The 20,917-nt window shown below is 41.0% G+C and overlaps 1 non-coding gene across 1 annotated transcript; it reads left to right on the forward strand.

Moving 5' to 3' along the window:
* Positions 1-5,689: 5,689 nt before the first annotated feature.
* On the forward strand, positions 5,690-5,795 carry LOC133058091 (U6 spliceosomal RNA). Its single transcript, XR_009693215.1, has one exon. It is a non-coding gene; the product is annotated as a U6 spliceosomal RNA (small nuclear RNA).
* Positions 5,796-20,917: the final 15,122 nt, after the last annotated feature.

A 20,917-nucleotide genomic window follows, 5' to 3' on the forward strand; every position in this document is an offset into this window, starting at 1 on the left:
TGTTTTGTAATATCCATTCATTTGTTTTATTCCTTTAGATTTTACATATAAGAATCACTTTTTTTTGTTAATATAGTGTTAACATTATTGCTTGTTTCAGCTTAATATATATGCACCACTTTTTCCCTTACTGTTTGTTTTTACATATTGAATTTCCTCCTAGACATATTTTCTTCTCCTTGAAGTTTATTTTCAAATGTGGTGTATTAGTGGAACCTTTGTTTTTTTATGAAAGTTTTTGTTTCATCCTTATTTTTTGAAGATCAATTAGCTTAGCACATTATTCTAATTTGACAGTTTCTCAAAGCACTGTTATCTGAACATTTCAGTGATTTCTGACTTTTGTTGTGACTTTTAAGAAATCTGTTTTTAGTCTAATTCTTATTTCTCTGTCAGTGAGAGTTCCTTTTCCAATTGTGCCACAAATTTGTAAATTAAAAATTCAACTGATTTATAAATGTTTACCCTATTAAGGTTGTATTCTACTGTCCTTTTCTACTTAGTAGTAGGAAATTTGCCATTACAGAACCTGAAAAAATAGCCCCCAAAGTTAAACCAGGGTAAGAAAAGAACAACTATTACATGCTTCACTTAATTTTATTTAACTAGATATTTAATACATATTTAGTATAGTATATATGCGTTATACACATACAAACACACATTTATATATACAAGTATACACCTTAAATATTTTTAATATGTCATATTTACTTAAGCAAATAAATAGTAGAAATCATAAATAACTCTTAAATATCTGGTGCTGTGTGGATGTACTTATTTGGGGGTTTCTGTAGTTTAATATTACACCCAGAAGAATTTTTAAAAAATCATCACCCCCATGTAATGCTTTATGAACAGGCCATTAAAACACATCTGATCCACAGCCAAGTTTTGCACTACAGGGTTGGGAGGCTCTGAATAAGTATTTGTGAGTTGGGTTCTTAACCAAATCAGACCTCACCACGTAGCACTGTTGTCTGTGACATTCCTCTGCTTGTGTACACAGCACGGTAACCAACTGTGGAAGTGACAAGTCCAGAAGGACATGAGACTTTGGAGGGGCTTCAGAGGAGCAGAATGATGATTCAAGGCTCAGAAAATCAGAGCTTGGAAAAAAGAACAGAACAGGGTTTTTGCAGTTTGAAGAATAACTAACTGAAGAGTTATTTAATAATAGTTTTCAGCCTGATGAGGAACTCTTAACAGGTGATGGTGACCCAGGGTCTTTGATAAAGCACAGCTGGCGTATAAGGTAACCTTTGCGTTCAATATGGGAATAGAGATTAACCACAGTTCATTGTCTAAAGGTTTCGGTTCTGTTGAGAAGCTCAGAGCCCATCTTCCTCTCTCTCTAGCTTTACATGAGCCCCCATCCCCAGTTCCCAACTCAAATCAACCAGATTTTCACAATACTTTTTGCATGTCACTATCACAGCACCTTCATGTAAGGTATCAAATAATTTACTTCCTAACACTGGTGTCTGGCAACAAGATGCTGCTTCATAATAGACTTTGGCTAACTTGAGTTGAATGGATTGGAAATCTATGACTGTTACTAGTACAGTGTCTCACATATCAAGGAATAGTGATCTAAAAGTTTTCATAAAAGAGGTGGTATTGAATTGGATCTTGAGGAATACAAGACTAGACATAAGGGAGTTTGGGAAGAAATAAGTCAAACTGAGTGCTGAAGAATTGATGTTTTCTAACTGTGGTGCTGGAGAAGATTCTTGAGAGTCCCTTGGACTGTAGGGCAATCAAGCTAGTCAATCCTAAAGGAAATCAACTCTGAATATTTACTGGAATAACTGATGCTAAAGCTGAAGCTCCAATATTTTGGCCACCTGATGCAAAGAGCTGAATCATTGGAAAGTACTCTGATACTGGAAAAGATAGAAGGCAAAAGGAGAAGAGGGTGACAGAGGATGAGACGGTTAGATAGCATCACCAACTCAATGGACATGAATTTGAACAAAACTCTAGGAGATAGTAAAGGACGGGGAAGCCTAGTGTGCCGCAGTACATGGGGTCTCAAAGAGTTGGACATGACTTAGTGGCTGAGTAACAAGAATTACAACAAGGAGTTGATACAAATGTTTCCCAAAATATGTTATTTAAAATATTCAATCTCAGAAACATTAGTAATTTTTACCTGCATGGAAAAAAAAATGTTTCCATGTTCAATTAAATTTGAAAATGTGGAATACTAAATAAAATAAACCAAGTTTTCCATTGAGAGATTCCTTCAAGCCATTGATCTGCTAAGGAATATTGTAAATTTACTAAGGAGGACACTGCAGGCAGCCTGGATGGATTTACTCACCTGACCATTTGTCACCAAACAAATGACCAGCCGTGCTACACAGATAAACACAAGATAGACACATGGAGAAGGAGAGGAGGGTGGCAGAGGATGAAACGGTTAGATAACGTCACTGACTCAACAGACATGAATTTGAGCAAATTCCAAGAGGTAGTGAAGGACAGGGAAGCCTGGTGTGCTGCAGTCCATGGGGTTGCAAAGAGTCAGACACAATTTAGCAACTAAACAATAAACAGCTTGAGACCCTGAAGGTGAATAACATGATCAAACTGATGATTAAAGAAGATTAATCTAGTGCCAGGCTAGTTGGATGAGAAAAGGGTCCAATACGAAGAGTACCACAGCTGAACAGGTGTGAAATAGTAGGAATTTGAATTAAAACCTTGCCATAGGACAAGCAAGGTAGACACGAAGAGGAAAGGGACATAAAAGAACTGAATAAATCTGGTAAGTGACTGGGTTCAGGGGGAGACAGCCAGCAGAATGAAAGCTAATTCCACAATTTCAAGCCTGGGTGGCTGTAAGAATGGTGGCCCCATTACAGAAAAAGGAAAGGGAGCCAGGAAACACCCTGAGTTCTGAGTGTCACGTGAGCACGCGGCGTGAACGGCTGTGTTTCCCAGACTCACACGACTGGGAAAGGTCTCACGGGGCTTCACATTCACGTTCCTGTAGGCTGCTCAGCCTCCAGCTTACCTATCTCGGATGATGAAGAACTGTTTCAGAGAATGCTGTAAGGAAGGGGATTATAAAAGGTTTATCAGGGTAAGGCTCTGCTGTGTCCTCCAGACTAACATCTTCCTCTTCAGTTAGTGGAGATCTTCTGTTTGCTACTTGCAGTCACCCCCACCTTATTCCAGGTACAGAATCAGCTGTTGCTTTTCACATGCAAACTTTTGTCTGAAAGTAAAGGCGTCCCTGGTGACTCAGTAGTAAAGAATCATCCTGCAATGCGGGAGCCACAGGAGATGTGGGTTCGATCCCTGGGTCAGGAAGATCCCCTGGAGAAGGAAATGGCAACCCACTCCAGTATTCTTGCCTGGAATATCCCATGGGCAGAGGAGCCTGGAGGGCTACAGTCTATGGGGTTGCAAAGTCAGACATGACTGACGTGACTTAGCACACGCTTATGAAGGTCATTATAGATTAATTTTTCTATCTTTTCCCTCTCTATGAAATCATGGAATTTCTTAAATCTTTATAAGTTGACATTTATAGTTGTAGTAATTAAAAACTTAGTCATATGTAGGTCATGTTTATTGGATAATATACTAAATATATTAATAAATGGAATCTGTGGAAAAAGAACACTGCTCGTGGGAGCATTCTTGGTTTGAGAAATTCATCCCATTTTTTTAGAGTTTTACAAACTATGATCCTGACTCTTTGTCAGTAGGGATGTAGAGTCTGAAGGATTCTGGACCTAGAATAGCAGCAGGTACATTCTTTATAAGATATAGTAACCACAGAGACTGAATATTCTTGATAATATAATCTTCTGGGCTCAAATAAAATAATGCCTGCAGAAGTGATTATACAGTCAATTCATTTAAAAAATAGTCTATGTGTTATTAAGTAGTAACCACATGATATAAGAATGATGTTAAAAAAAAAAAAAGAATGATGTTAAGAATAAAGTATTTGCCTAAATCTCCTATGTATGCTTCTAAGGTTATGCTGTGGTAATGAATGACGTTGAATAATATGTTTACCAAACTGGACCATTCACAAATCTGAGCTGATATCAGTCACTGCCTCTGCATCATCAAAGATGACATGGAGATCAAGCAGCAAAGACAGGACAAGATTTCCTAACTACTCGGTCATATTCAGACTTTCAAATAAATCAACTACATGAAATATACATATAATTGTGAGTAACCTGAAAAATTAACATGCCCTTTTTATTGAAGGGGGAGGAGGCTGTCTTTCTAGTTTCCTTGATGATAGGGTATTTAAATGCAGATGCATCAGTCAAAACAAAATCAGATGACTATTCTTCTAACACTCTTTTCCACCCTGCCATCTCCTCCCCTCTCCCAGCTCCTCAGGTCTTCGTTCTGCCAAAATTTATAGGTTGGAGACCTTGCATGTTGTATCTTCTGGACTCTCTCTCCCTTCCCTCTTCCCCACTGCAACAAGAACACTCAGCTCAAAGCAGTGGCTCAGTTTTGTATAAGCCCATTAAAGAGAGCCCAGCTAGATGCAGCTGGAGGACTGGCATCTCTCCGATTGGTCTGCAAGGACCAGAGCCTTCGGCATCCAAGCAAGCATCAAGCTTCTACTCTCCAGCATTTCTCCACACAGAGGGGCTTCCCTGCTTAACTAGGCTTTTAACCCGGAGTCTGACGTTTCCTCCACTCCTCCTCTGGCCTGAGGCTCAGACTGAAGTCCCTGAATTCATCATCTGAGGCTCCAGGCTTCTGTCCAATCCCCCACAACCTCTTTTCTTTCAAGGTAAATCTACATCCTTTAGCCCTTTTAAAAACTCACATGGATTTAAAGTTTTCACATCCCTAAATTAAAAATACCGATCTGTTCTAGAAGTTGCTGTGCAAAAACCTACCACATCCACTTAGATGGGCCATGTTCTATGTTTCAGTTAACCCAAGTTACTATGCATTCAAGATGCTGGAGTAGAAGAACATGCCATCAGTCTCTGCCATCAGGAAGCTTCCATAAGCCACTTATCCTTCTCCATTAGTGGATAGGCAGAATGAAAACCACTATCACAGAAAACTAACCAATCTGACCACATGGGCCACAGCCTTGTCTAACTCAATGAAACTATGAGCCATGCCATGTAGGGCCACCCAAGATGGACGGGTCATGGTGGAGAGTTCTGACAACATGTGGTCCACTGGAGAAGGGAATGGCAAACCGCTTCAGTATTCTTGCCTTGAGAACCCCATGAACAGTATGAAAAGGCAAAAAGATAGGACACTAAAAGATGAACTCCTCACGTCGGTAGGTGCCCAATATGCTACTGGAGATCAGTGGAGAAATAATTCCAGAAAGAAGGAAGAGATGGAGCCAAAGCAAAAACAACACCCAGTTGTGGATGTGACTGGTGATGGAAGTAAAGTCCGATGCTGTAAAGAGCAATATTGCACAGGAACCTGGAATGTTAGGTCCATGAATCAAGGTAGATTGGAAGTGATCAAACAGGAGATGGCAAGAGCGAACATCAACATTTTAGGAATCAGTGAACTAAAATGGAGTAGAATGGCTGAATTTAACTCAGATCACCATTATATCTACTACTGTGGGCAAGAATTCCTTAGAAGAAATGGAGTAGCCATCATGGTCAACAAAAGAGTCTGAAATACAGTACTTGGATGCAGTCTCAAAAATGACAGAATAGCTCACTTCAGCAGCACATCTACTAAAATTGGAACGATACAGAGAAGATTAGCTTGGCCCCCTGTGCAAGGATGACAGGCAAATTCATGAAGCATTCCGTATTTTTAGACTTTTGGACTCTGTGGGAGAAGGCGAGGGTGGGATGATCTGAGAGAATAGCACTGAAACATGTATATTACCATATGTGAAATAGATCACCAGTCCAGGTTCGATGCATGAGACAGGGTGCTCAGGGCTGGTGCACTGGGATGACCCTGAGAGATGGGATGGGGACACATGTACACCCTGGCAGATTCATGTGAATGTATGGCAAAACCACCACAATATTGTAAAAAATTAGCCTCCAATTAAAATGAATTAATTGATTTAAAAAAATGACAGAATGATCTGTTCTTTTCCAAGGCAAACCATTCAACTTCACAGTAATCCAACTCTGCCCCAGCCAGTAATGCTGAAGAAACTGAATGGTTATATGAAGACCTACAAGACCTTCTAGAACTAACACCCAAAAAAGATGTCCTTTTCATCATAGGGGACTGAAATGCAAAAGGAGGAAGTCAAGAAACACCTGGAGTAACAGGCAAATTTGGCCTTGGAGTACAGAATGAAGCAGGGCAAAGGCTAATAGAGTTTTGCCGAGAGAACGCACTGGTCATAGCAAACACCCTCTTCCAACAACACAAGAGAAGACCCCACACATGGACATCACCAGATGGTCAACACTGAAATCAGATTGATTATATTCTTTGCAGCCAAAGATGGAGAAGCTCTATACAGTCAGCAAAAACAAGACCGGGAGCTGACTGTGGCTCAGATCATGAACTCCTTATTGCCAAATTCAGACTTCGGTTGAATAAAGTGGGGAAAACCACTACACCATTCAGGTATGACCTAAATCAAATACCTTACGGTTATACAGTGCAAGTGACAAATTGATTCAAGGGATTAGATCTGATAGACAGAGAGCCTGAGGAACTATGGACAGAGGTTCATGACATTGTACAGGAGGCAGGGATCAAGACCATCCCTAAGAAAAAGAAATGCAAAAAGACAAAATGGCTGTCTGAGGAGGTCTCACAAATAGCTGAGAAAAGAAAAGACACAAAAATCAACAGAGAAAAGGAAAGATATACCCATTTGAATTCAGAGTTCCAAAGAATAGCAAGGAGAGATAAGAAAGCCTTCCTCAGTGATCAAGGCAAAGAAATAGAGGACAACTATAGAATGGGAAAGATTTGAGCTCTCTTCAAGAAAATTGGAAATACCAAGGGAATATTTCATGCAAAGATGGACACAATAAAGAACAGAAATGGTATGGACCTAATAGAAGCAGAAGATATTAACAAGAAGCGGCAAGAATACATGGAAGAACAATACAAACAAGATCTTCACGACCCAGATAATCACGATGGTGTGATCACCCACCTAGAGCCAGACATCCTGGAATGTGAAGTCAAGTGGGCCTTAGAAAGCATCACTATGAACAAAGCTAGTGGAGATGATGGAATTCCAGTTGAGCTATTTCAAATCTTAAAAGATGATGCTGTGAAAGAGCTGCACTAAATATGCCAGCAAATTTGGAAAACTCACCAGTGGTCACAGGACTGGAGAAGGTCAGATTTCATTCCAATCCCTAAGAAAGGCAATGCCAAAGAATGCTCAAACTACTGCACAATTGCACTCATCTCACATGCTAGAAAAGTAATACTCAAAATTCTCCAAGCCAGGCTTCAACAATATGCAAACCGTGAACTTCCAGATGTTCAAGCTGGTTTTAGAAAAGGCAGAGGAACCAGAGACCAAATTGCCAACATTCACTGAATCATCAAAAAAGCAAGAGAGTTCCAGAAGCACATCTTCTTCTGCTTTACTGACTACACCAAAGCCTTTGACTGTGTCAATCCCAATAAACTATGGAAAATTCTGAAAGAGATTGGAATGCCAGACCACCTAACCTGCCTCCTGAGAAATCTTCATGCAGGTCAAGAAGCAACAATTAGAACTGGACATGGAACAACAGACTGGTTACAAACTGGGAAAGGAGTACGTCAAGGCTCTTTATTATCACCATGTTTATTTAACTTATATGCAGAGTACATCATGAGAAACGCTGGGCTAGAATAAGCATAAGCTAGAATCAAGATTGCCGGGAGAAATATCAAAAACCCCAGATATGCAGATGACACCACCCTTATGGCAGAAAGTGAAGAAGAACTAAAGAATCTCTTGATGAAAGTTAAAGAGGAGAGTGAGAAAGTTGGCTTAAAACTCAGCACTCAGAAAACTAAGATCATGGCATCCAGTCCCATCACTTCATGGCACATAGATGCGGAAACAGTGACAGACTTTATTTTGGGGGGTTCCAAAATCACTGCAGATAGTGACTGCAGCCATGAAATTAAAAGATGCTTGCTCCTTGGAAGAAAAGCTATGACCAACCTAGACAGCATATTAAAAAGCAGAGACATTACTTTGCCAGCAAAGATCTGTCCAGTCAAAGCTATGTGTTTTACCAGTGGTCATGCATGGATGTGAGAGTTGGACAATAAAGAAAGCTGAGCACCGAAGAATTGATGCTTTGAACTGTAGTGTTGGAGAAGACTCTTGGGAGTCCCTTGTACTGCAAGGAGATCCAACCAGTCCATCCTAAAGGAAATCAGTCCTGAATATTAGCTAGAAGAACTGATTCTGAAGCTGAAACTCCAATACTTTGGCCACCTGATGTGAAGACCTGACTCATTGGAAAAGACCCTGATGCTGGGAAAGATTGGAGGAAGGAGGAGAAGGGGATCACAGAGGATGAGATGGTTGGATGGCATCACTGACTCAATGGACATGAGTTTGAGTAAACTCCGGGAGTTGGTGATGGACAGGGAGGCCTGCTATGCTGTGGTCCATGGGGTCGCAAAGTCTGACACGACTGAGTGACTGAAGTGAACTGAACTGAACCTACGTTACTGAGTTCCAGCAATGAGCTCGCTCAGGTTCAGAATTAAGCTACGTAGATCTGTCTGTGGATATTTTAGCTCTTCCCCTACCAAAGGAAAAGGCAGCACCTGAAGGCTAATTCCACTGTAATCCTCCACAGTGGTACTTCTGTTTCAAGGGACAATGTACATTCATAGCAAAGAAAATATCAGAGAAAAAAGGCACCCTCAAACTCTGGTTCTCTGCAGTGTTCAGACTTGCGACTTTGCTCCCAAGGTTTTGATTTTCCAATCAGACCTTCCTTTATAGTCCGAGTACCATGCAAAGGCATTCTGGAGAATGGCAGGGAAGTGAGCGAAGCCAGAATAAGTCACTTCAAAAGGTCTGCAGGGGTAAATGGCAGAGAGGACTGAAAGCTGCAGAGTGCTCGCAATCGCCAGGAGAGTGTCTGGCAGGTTGCCAGGCTGGCGGGAGAGCGAGAACTGGACCCCCGGCAGGGCTGCCCTGCACAGTCTAGGCGGACACCTCAGCTCTGGGTCCAAATGATAACGCACCGCCTTTGAAAGTCGCCTGGACAAAGTCCATGCCCTCTGTTCACTGCAGAGTGAACTTTAGCCCGGCAGTTCCCTACTGTATAAAAGTCACAGGTTTATGGGCACACACATGCGCCTGTAGTCACACACACACTGTGAATTACAGGGTGATGTTGCACATAAATCCCCTCTGATTAAGTACAGAAAATGCTGTGATTAAGACAGAAAATCTACTAAGCTGAGCTCAGATGAAGAGCAAAACCTTTAAGAACTCTGATGCATTTTTTTTCCTTTAACTTGTTCTGTATCCCTACCCTCTCCATTTTTCTCCGTAGGCCTGCAGTTTAAATGAGAAGCTTCCTTTCTTTCTCTCTCTCTCTTTACGTATGTGTGTGTGTGTATAAATAAGAGGGGCATGTGTTTAAGAAAAAGGCCGTTTGCTGTCGAAAACCATCAAGATTTTGTATAATCCCTAGGCCAGTCTTTGCATAACCCTATTCTTGTGCCCAGAAACATATAAAAGAACAGAAACTTCTGGGAGAGTTCAGTCTGGGGGTAATAAATGAAGCTGTGCTCCCTGGGAGTTAGCAGAGAGGTGGCAAGAAGGGACGAGAGAAGGTTTGCTACCGGGAGTGTACCAGAAGAGAGTGGATGGAGTTGTGAGTCCTGGGAAAATGTGAAGAAAGACTGTGTTTCCCCTATGCCATCTTCCTCTCTTATTTGTCTTTTTCCATTGCATTGCGTTGGGGCGGGGCAGGGGGTCAATGTAACTAATGATGCTGATGTTATCTTCTGCAAAGTTATGCTCAGAAAATATTTTTAAATGACATTTATCCAGGGAAAAAGACAACGGTCACCACACAGTTGAAGCTGAACCTGAAACAGGTGGTTAAATTTTTTAACTGAAAAAGTCAGGTTACTTCACCTTGTAAAAACATACTTGTGTTTTTTACAAGTGTCAAGGATGGTCTTCGGTTTTAACTTTGAGTGATAGGTAAATTGTAGACAATAATGTGTTACTGGAAAATAGTATAGAAAACTAACATTTTTTTTTTTTTTACAAAGTAAATCCTGTTTCTCCATTAGCTCACATAATTATTTATGATCTGGTTTATCTTTAGTGGGTTTTATCATTATTTATGGGCTTCCCTGGTGGCACAGTGGTAAAGAATCTGCCTGTCAATGCAAGAGACACAGGTTTGATCCCTGGGTCAGGAGGATTCCGTGGAGAAGGAAGTGACAGCCCACTCCAGTATTCTTGCCTGAGAAATGCCATGGACAGAGGAGCCTGGCGGGCTACAGTCCAGGGGGTCAGAAAGAGTCAGACATGGCTGAGCGATTAAGCACACAGATCATCATTTGTCTCTCTTCAGAGCATTGGCCACTAGCCTCACAGTAAAATGTCTCTTTCTACACATTCTCAGAGAAGGCAATGGCACCCCACTCCAGTACTCTTGCCTGGAAAATCCCATGGACGGAGGAGCCTGGTAGGCTGCAGTCCATGGGGTCGTGAAGAGTCAGACACGACAGTGACTTCACTTCCACTTTTCACTTTCATGCATTGGAGAAGGAAATGGCAGCCCACTCCAGTGTTCTTGTCTGGAGAATCCCAGGGATGGGGGAGCCTGGTGGGCTGCCGTCTATGGGGTCGCAGAGAGTCAGACACGACTGAAGCGACTTAGCAGCAGCAGCTACACATTCTATACCAAGTCAATCTAGAAACCAACCTTATATATACTTAAAAAAAAAAAAAAAAGACACACAAACACACTTGGAATTCAGCAAAATGTTTGGCTAAAAAAGACACTCTGAGGTGGAAAAGTATTTGGTTAACATGCTTGCAGTTTAGAGTTTAGCGTACTCTCAATTACATATTTGAGAGTTTCCTCTAAAGTACCTTCCTGAAGGTTTTATGCTAAAATCTGATGAGCATTTCGTTGAGCCTGATGCTCTGTCTTCCAAACCCAGGACTGAAGCAATAGCCGGGAAAAGGCTTCTGGATCACAAAAAGGAGTTTTGTTGTAGTATTTTAAGAAGTTTATTTTCTTTTTCTTTTATCTGTTCTTTCAGCTTGGACTTCTTTGTTAAATTTTGTTTGTTTTAGATCATGAATTCTGTGTGTGTATGTGTCTGTATATATATATGTGTGTGTGCGTGTGTGTGTATATTTATCATCATCATTGCCAATGTCTGAGGAACTGTTTGGTGTGGATCTGTAACTGAGACATGCTTTTTAGCAGATACGTGCCCTGGTGGTCTTGTTCTGGTATTCATAAATATTACAGCCAGACTTTTAATGGAGGTTCTAAACGAAAATAGAACTCAACTGCTAAAATTTAATTTTCTGTGTAAAATAAAAGAAGTAGCAAGAGACTCAAACACGGGCTGGGCTTGAGCTTCTTTGGGGAGCTCCCACGGGCTGTATATCACCTTGTGTGGCTTTCATTTTCTTGGCGCAAATTGATTTAATGGGCACCATTATTAGATTAATCAAGTCCCAATGGAGACGTGATCTTGCCAGAGAGATTTTGCTTAACTCTGCTCCTCTGCTTCTCTCTGACCTAAAGAGTCATTTTTGATCATTAAGAGGAAAACGAGAAAATCAAGGGTATCTCCGGCAACAACCCCTATGTAATGAAGCATGTTCATCTGCCCTGGCCCACAAAAACACAAAAAGTTTGAAAAACCAGGCCTCATGAGCTCGAGTAAGAATTCATTGCTTCCTTTTGTTTTCTCGATTGGTTTTGATTTCTGTATATTCTATAATAACACAGTTTGGAAGTCTTGCCTGCTTTCACACGCAGTAACTTTAAGTCAATTCCTCCTAAAGGTTTGGCCTAGGAAGCATCTGTATATCCAGACAAATGGGTGTGTGTGTGTGTGTGTGTGTGTGTGTGTGTGCGTGTGTGTGTGTGTTTATAATGGGCTTCCCAGGCGGCACCGGTGGTAAAGAGCACACCCGCCAATACAGGACACACGGGAAATGCAGGTTCGATCCCTGGATTAGAAAGATCTCCTGGAGAAGAGAATGGCAATTTGTTCCAGTATTCTTGCCTGGAAAAGTCCGTGGACAGCAGAGCCTGGTGGGCTATACATTCCATGGGGTCACAAAGAGTCAGATATGACTGAGCAACTATGCACTTAAAAGAATATCCCAGACACTGTAAGATTATTGTTATCATCAAATTTTATTTTGTCGACTTTTAAGGGTCTCTCCCTTTTTTTTTTCAATGCATATTTAAATATATTTTCATATTGTAGGCTGTCTTAAACTCATTCTGCATGCAAATTACCTGCATTATTTTAACAAATAACAAGTACTCATCTACTCTAACAATACAATGGCAATGCATATTTAGTAGATAAAATTTGGAATTATGGACAATCATACAAAAGACATCAAAGGTCACCTATAATTCTCTCACTCAGCAACAGATACTTGAAGTTCAGAATGCAACACAGTGCTGAAAAGCTGAAGGCCCTGAACTTCCCCTCTGTCTCTTACCTGGAAAGAAGCTGTTTCTCACTCCTTTATTCTTCAAAGTACAGGCTCATCATTTTGAGTGCTCAGTTGTCCACATTTCCCAGTGATCTTTTGAAAAAGCTACCAAAGTGGCTTTGGACAGGAGGAGCAAGGACATATCTCTTCTGGATATCTCTGGCTTCTTATCCTCATCCTTACTAGGTAGATACAGATTTAGTAACCCATTTCCTAGACCCCAAATGTCAACATGCATTTTAGTGTTGTGTTGTAAAATGTTGATAGAACAGCATCATCCCGACGTGTTTAGTAAAGGAAAATAGGTATCAGACAATCATCTGTGATCAAGGCTCTGACAGAGCAGAGACAACAGGCAGAGAAGTATATGGGAGATGCCTTCAGATGTCAAAGGCTGCTTCACAGACATGGGTGATGCTTAGGCCGCTTGGTGACTGGTGCTGTATTAACATTATCCAGGGACATGCAGTGTGGTAACCAACGCTGCAAACATGTGTGGCCAACCTATTAGAAGCTTACTTGTCATTCCTGACAAGTCTAGCCTGATGTTCTTGATTGGGTGGCCCTCCTGGATAGGTTTTTCTCCAGGTGGTAAGCCAGGTAGCCCAAAGCCCTCCATGAGGCGAGAAACCATCTTCTAGGGTGTGAGGGCTTTCGCCGGGTCTGCTGTATCTAATAGTCACCTATAGTGATCATGGAGGATGATAAGAGAGGTTTGGCAGGGCCAGTCTTGAAAATAGTGTTCTGTTCTACAGATCTGGCTTAGCTGGGGACCCATCAAACAAAGGCAGTGAGGTGATATTCATTAGCAGAGTCTCTGCCATAGAGGTGGAGTTTTCCCCGTAAGCAAAGACCATGTAGAATTATATCTTTCAATCTAATTTTCTATTTAAGGAGTAAAAACCTAGGATCGAGATGGAAGCAAAGATGGAGATGCCTCTATAGTTAATTGATGCATACTTGACATTTTTATGGTTTGGGTTTGGTTTTTTCTTCATGTATTTATCTGTCTGGAATTTTTTTTTTCTTTAATGATATTCCTTTCTGGAAAAGAGTTTGAGGTCACATTCTCAGAACCAAACATACACGTGCCTTTTCTATTTGATCCCAAGTTTGTGGATTCTCTGAAATGTATATTGAAAGTCCAAAATATATACTGAAATATAATATTAAAATATTTATATTGAAAGATATATTTATATTAGGTAGAATATGAAGTTGGTTTTCTCTAATTAGGAAGGGATTAACCAACCTATTGATTATGTTTCTAGGAGAGCATAGAGTAAATGAAATGAAAGAAAAGACAAAAAAAAATGTTGCATCTGTGAATAATTTCTGGGAGTTTAAAGAAGCATTAGAAGCTGTCCACCCATTAATAGGCTTTTATTTCAGATGATCCTCTTTTATTCGAAATTTCAATGAATTCGATAGACTTTGGGATAGCATTAAGGTTTGCAATTATCAAGAGTTCTCATGTGAAGCGTGCTTCTTACTTTCGAATGTGATTGTTCCTTGCGAATATTGCAAAAGGGGCATATTTAATAGAAGTCTGAATATATAATCTATTTTTTTCCTTTTCCTGGGTGATGGAGCCTGTAATTCATGATCTCAGGAACAAGTGAAAAAATCTAGCTGCCTATTTTCTGGCCTCTTGGGTTAAAATCAAGGTCTCTAACACTGCTTTCACGAAGGGTGGTGTTATGTTATTTTTTTTGAGGTGAGGCCGGGGAAGAGGTGGTGGCCGGTTAATATTTCAGAAAGGTAGTAATTACCTGATTGCAGAAAGCGGTAGGGACTGTGAGCTGTTACCGCTCATTTTAGAGATGCCAGATCAGCTGTGGACACCACCATCATTACGGCTTCAATCGGCCGAGGTCACCTTGGTTCATGTGTTTTATACATTGGTAGCCTTCTCCTTATTACTTGCCAAACAAACCTTTTTATTTTTGCACACGTTTATGTTGATTTTGTGGTTTCTGAAATTGGATTCTGGCTCCTGGAGACCCGAGTTTCCACAGCAACTGGAGGCCTTATCGGCTACTGCTTCTTGGCAGGCAGACAACTAGGTCTTTCAGTTTACTTTGGGTCTTTTTTTTTTTTTTCCTTTAAAAAAAAACTTTTTCTTCTCCCCTCTTTTTCCTACACCCTGTCATTTAGGCATCACATAATTAATTGCGTACAATCTGTGCCACATGCAATTGCCCCAGCTTTGAAGTCCCAATAGATCATTTTATAGGGCAATGGGTGCCATTTTAAAAGAGAGAAATTAATGAAGACTTGGCGCCACGGCAGAGCTGGGGCGATTTTAGCAGATCCTTCTCCAGGTATGATAAAGAAACCCGGGCACCTTGTGTTTCTTTTTCTGCATTTCCTTTCCAAACTGGCCGTTTCAATACATAGGAAAGACCTCAAGACTGGGTTTGTTATTTTTCTCTCTGGAGCTAATTCCTTTTACAAAACCAGCAAGCATTGCCTCGTTTGGTGCTGAGATGAAGGTTGCTTATTTTTTTCCCCCCCTTTCAAATTGCAAAAAAAAAAAAAAAAAAAGGTTTGATTTAGCATCATGTCATTTGGAGGCTGCTACTGGTTCAACAGGAGTGGAAAAAACAACAAACAAGAAAAAATATACTGACCCCTTATTTAGACGCCATTGAAGTTTAGCAACAATAAATGAGCTCATTGCCTTCTTGATGTTTAAAAAATAATAAATGGAATCATTTACTTCAGCTAAAAGACCAAATTTGTTGGAATAAGAACCCAGAGTCTTTATGAAAAGGATACACTCACTTTGGAAAGCAGAAATATGTAGCTAATAGACAAGGTTTTACAGAGTTTAATTAGTTTTCACCTTGATTTACAGAGAGAAAGTATATGAACATATGGGGCTTCCCAGTGGTGCTAGTGATAAAAAGTCTGCTTGCCTATGCAAGGACAGAAGAGACACAAATTTGATCCCTGGGTTGGGAAGATCCCCTGGAGGAGGGCACGGCAACCCACCCCAGCATTCTTGCCTGGAGAATGCCATGGACAGAGGAGCCTGGCGGGCTACCACAGAGAGTCAGGCATGACTGAAGTGACTCAGCGCATACACACATGTGAAGATATATCTTTGGCAGTTTTGGTCTCTTCTTGGAAAAGACGCATCCAATGATTTCTCTTGGAAAAAAATGAGCCCCATTTTCTTCACAAAATAAATGTCGCATGGTTCTTTTGTATTATAGACAAAAGTTCAGTGTTGGTAGAACGGACTCTTCAGTAGTTTTATGTCTTTATTTCCACCTGCTTCTGTTGGCATCTTTGAGTTTCTTCGCTTTTGCTATTTCATGGTGTGTCCCATGCCCTCATATCTTCCCACAAGAGTGAGTCTATAGGAGGAATATCTCCATTACCTGACATTTTCCGCTTTCAGACCTATTTGCCCAAGGTCGCCTTGCCTTCGGGCATTTGTGCTTCCTGCACAAATAGGAGAAACGCATTCTCACTTTATTAGAGCTTGGTTGGGTCTCATGGCTCAGGCTTGAGCTCAGACCATTAAAAAAAAAGACCTCTATGGCTGATTTACCTAACGAACCACACTTTCAATCCACCCCTCCAGCCCCCATCTATTCATATAATCCACTTTATTAAGCTTATATGATTTTAGGCTTTTATTTATGTATTGATACAATGATTTTGTTTAATTGGATAGGTGATTTTTTTCTTTAGTATTTCTGTAAAATAGAGGGTAATTCATTGATTAAATTATTTAAGGAATAGTCAGAGTCCTAATTGTATATCTGGCAGTGCAAGAGGTCCCTGGAATGTGGTGATGAATAAAGTGACTGTAACCTCTTACCATCAAATTGTCCATTTTTGAAGATGAAAAACTCTGAAAGAGTTTGTGAAGGTAAGCCAGAATGTTATTGAGGCAATGGTTTAGTAAGTGCTGGGGCTTAGGTGTTTCCTAGGTGGCACAGTGGTAAAAAAATCTGCCTACCAATGCAGGAGATGCAAGAGACAGGGGTTCGATCCCTGGATTTGGAAGATCTCCTGGGGTAGGAAATGGCAGCTCATACCAGCATTCTTGCCTGGAAAATCCTATGGACAGAGGAGCCTGGCTGGCTACCGTCCATGGGGTCACAAAAAGTTGGACACGGCTGAGCACACACACGTTAAGTGCCCAGTGTCTGCAAAATGTTAAGGGGTCCTGGAGTCCTTGAGCATTGGTAAAAGCTTAAAGGAGAATCTGATATCTAAGCAGAAACATGAAACGCAAATAACATTTCCTCAGATGGGGTTTGGCGAAGGACTCTCAAATAGAAGGAGGAGCATTTCTAAAGCCTCAGACCTAAACAGGGTCTCCCGGGACCCCTTCAGTTAGTTCCAAATGGCTGTCACAGAGTGTAGGAAAGAATGATAATAAATTTGACAATGAACCAGGTAGTGGAATGTCCTTTGATGCCAAGCTAAGCGGACCAGACCCAATGACTCTGTTAAGTAGGGGAAAGACATGATCAGATTGTATCAGATTTCTCTTTTATAGATTAATCAACAAAGACTGGTTTGAAGGAAGATAATTCCAGCAGCATAGGAATCAGAGAGGAATTTTTAGGAAACCCATCCAGGAGAGTCAAGATGGTGGTGACAATCAGCTCACAGAGTGGATGTGGGGAAGGAAGGAAGTGTCTACATGTAGGAATGATGAGGAGGCCCTTGTTAGATATGATTTCATGGTCCTGGTTTGATGGGAGAGAACAGGGAGTCTCCTGGCTTAGAGACCTGGTGAGATGGTGTCCACTCTCTTTCCATTAAGAGGTTCTTTTAAAGAATCTGATGAGATGATATGTAATAAAATTGTTTTAAATCACACGCACTACTAAAACACAAGGGGAAAAGTTACAGGACTTTTTATACAGTGAGACCATCATGTGGTGTGAATGAGAGAAAAATATTCTGATGATTAAGAGCTGGCTGGGAAGCAAATGTCACATTTGAAAAGAGTATTTTGATATGAAAACATGTACACATGTTTTGGTTTTTCTCAACCGAATACAGATACTTGGTTCCTACATAATGTGCAAAGCAGTTGATTGCATTTGAATCTGCAGCCTTATTCTATCACTCAGCAGAGGGAGAACCAGAAACAGTGTAACATTTTAGTGTCAGATTACAGCATAATGGATAATATACTTATGGAAAGAAGGACATGGATTCGAATTTGGGTCACTAAGTAATTGACTATTCAAACTGAACCCTTGAAAGTGAGAAGGTCCACTAGTTAATATTATCACCAGACAGACCCATTTGGTACATAATGCCCCTAATGGGAGTTCTTCATAGTGTGTCCAGTGAAATATCATTGCTCAGTTGCTTAATGTGTGTGATGGTTCATTTTACAAGCCTAGATATTTGGTTACACACTGTCCCTGGGTGTCTGTTTGTAAGGGTGTTTCTTGATGAGGTTAATACGTGAGTTGTAGCCTGAGTGGGACAGGTTGCTCTCCTGTTGTGGGTGGTGCTCATCCAGTCCACTGAGTTCTTTTGCTGTTGTTCAGTTGCTTACTTGTGTCCAACTCTTTGTGATCCATGGACTACGGCACGCCAGGCTTCCCTGTCCTTCACTATCTCTAGGAGTTTGTTCAAACCTATGTCCATCGAGTCGGTGATGCCATCCAGCCATCTCATCCTCTGTCATTCCCTTCTCCTCCTGCCCCCAATCCCGCCCAGCATCAGGGTCTTTTCCAATGAGTCAACTCTTCGCGTGAGGTGGCCAAAGTATTGGAGTTTCAACTTCAGCATCAGCCCTTCCAATGAACACCCAGGACTGATCTCCTTTCCAATGGACTGTTTGGATCTCCTTGCAGTCCAAGGGACTATCACGAGGCTTCTCCAACACCACAGTTCAAAAGCATCAATTCTTCGGCACTCAGCTTTCTTCACAGTCCAACTCTCACATCCATACATGACCACTGGAAAAACCATAGCCTTGACTAGACAGACCTTTGTTGGCAAAGTAATGTCTCTGCTTTTTAATATGCTATCTAGGTTGATGGATGTATAGTAATACCTCAACGCTGTTTTAATTTGCATTCCTCTGATATCAATCACTTCTGTATTCTCACTGATTATTCCGGTAACTTCTGTGTCAAAATCGTTGGCTTTGGAATAAAATAGACTAGGATAAGCACTCTGCTTTTAATTTGCTTGATAATACAGAAATAGTACTTGTATCTATCTCATAGATTTTGGGTCAAAAAGCAACTCATCTAGTAAACATGTCTAGCAGAGCACATAGGAACAATCCAGCAAATACTAGTTCTCATGTTTATTAAACCAAGGTTAAAACATATTTAAGTGGTAGGAATGGCTCTATACAGTCAGCAAAATCAAGACCAGGAGCTGACTGTGCCTCAGATCGTGAGCTCCTTACTGCCAAGTTCAGACTTAAACTGAAGAAAGTAGGGAAAACCACTAGACCATTCAGGTATGACCTAAATCAAATCCCTGATGATCATACAGTGGTAGTGACAAATAGATTCAAGGTATTAGATCTGATAGACAAAGTGCATGAAGAACTGCGGACGGAAGTTCGTGACATTGTACAGGAAGCAGTGATCAAGAAAAAGAAATGCAAAAAGGTCAAAATGGCTGTCTGAGGAGGCTTACAAATAGCTAAGTAAAGAAGAGAAGCTAAAAGCAAAGGAGAAAAGGAAAGATATATCCATATGAATGCAGAGTTCCAAAGAATAGCAAGGAGAGATAAGAAAGCCATCCTCAGTGATCAGTGCAAAGAAATAAAGGAAAAACAATAGAATGGGAAAGACTAGAGACCTCGTCAAGAAAATTAGAGATACCAAGGGAACATTTCATGCAAAGTTGGGCTCAATAAAGGACAGAAATGGTATGGGCTGGCTTAAAACTCAGCATTCAGAAAACTAAGATCATGGCATCCGGTCCCATCACTTCATGGCAAATAGATGGGGAAACAATGGAAACAAGTGAGAGAATTTATTTTTTGGGCTCCAAAATCACTGCAAATGGTGACTGCAGCCATGAAATTAAAAGATGCTTGCTCCTTGGAAGAAAAACTGTGACCAACCTAGACAGCATATTAAAAAGCAGAGACACTACTTTGCCAACAAAGGTACATCTAGTCAAGGCTATGGTTTTTCCAGTGGTCATGTATGGTTGTGAGAGTTGGCTATAAAGAAAGCTGAGCACTGAGAATTGATGCTTTTGAGCTGTGGTGTTAGAGAAGACTCTTGAGAGTCCCTTGGACTGCAAGGAGATCCAACCAGTCCCTCCTAAAGGAAATCAGTCCTGAATATTTTTTGGAAGGACTGATGCTGAACTGAAACTCCAATACTTTGGTCACCTGATGCGAAGAACTGACTCATTGGAAAAGACCCTGGTGATGGGAACGATTGAAGGTGGGAGGAGAAGGGGATGACAGAGAATGAGATGGTTGGATGGCATCACTGATGTGATGGACATTAGTTTGAGTAAACTAATGAGTTGGTGATGGACAGGGAGGTCTGGTGCGCTGCGGTCCATGGGGTTGCAAAGAGTCAGACATGACTGAATGACTGAACTGATCTGATGGCACTGAACAGAAAGCCCATGAAGATAATTTCTGGGGAAGATGCAAGATGGTCTCTACTTGGTCTTCCCAGGTAGTGCAGTGGTAAAACAAGTCGGCCTGCCAATTCAGGAGATGCAAGAGAGGCAGGTTTGACCCCTCAGTTGAGAAGATCCCCTGAAGAAGGGCATGGCAGCCCAGTCCAGTATTCTTACCTGGAGAATCCCACGGACAGAGGAGCCTGGCAGGCTACAGTCCATAGCAGTCCATAGGATCACAAAGAGCCAGACACAACTGCAGTGACTTAGCACACACACACACCAGATTCATCAGTGCATCTGGGTGTGTGTTTACATGTACATTTATGAACTTTCCAACCACTGAGTAAGATCAATAATAAGAGGCATATCAATGAAATTTGCTTTTATGAACTATGGCATGTGGATGTTTAGCACGTGGCCATATGTTTCTCACCAAATGTAACTTATAATCTGAGAATTATAACTAAACAACACACATCATTGCAATAATTTCTTCCCAGCAACAGTTCATATCCCATTTCTTTCTCAGAGGGTCTGCTTTCATTCCTGTTTCCACCCAAGGATCACTTGTCTCTGGCAACACCTCTTTTTTTTTTTTTTAATGAAACCTGGAAATACGGGGTGTTATCCTTAGGCTGAAATAGCCCTTATTTTCTTCCATGAAACTCT

This window comes from Dama dama, chromosome 5 (genome assembly GCF_033118175.1).
Source record: "Dama dama isolate Ldn47 chromosome 5, ASM3311817v1, whole genome shotgun sequence".
Taxonomy (NCBI): Eukaryota; Metazoa; Chordata; class Mammalia; order Artiodactyla; family Cervidae; genus Dama; species Dama dama.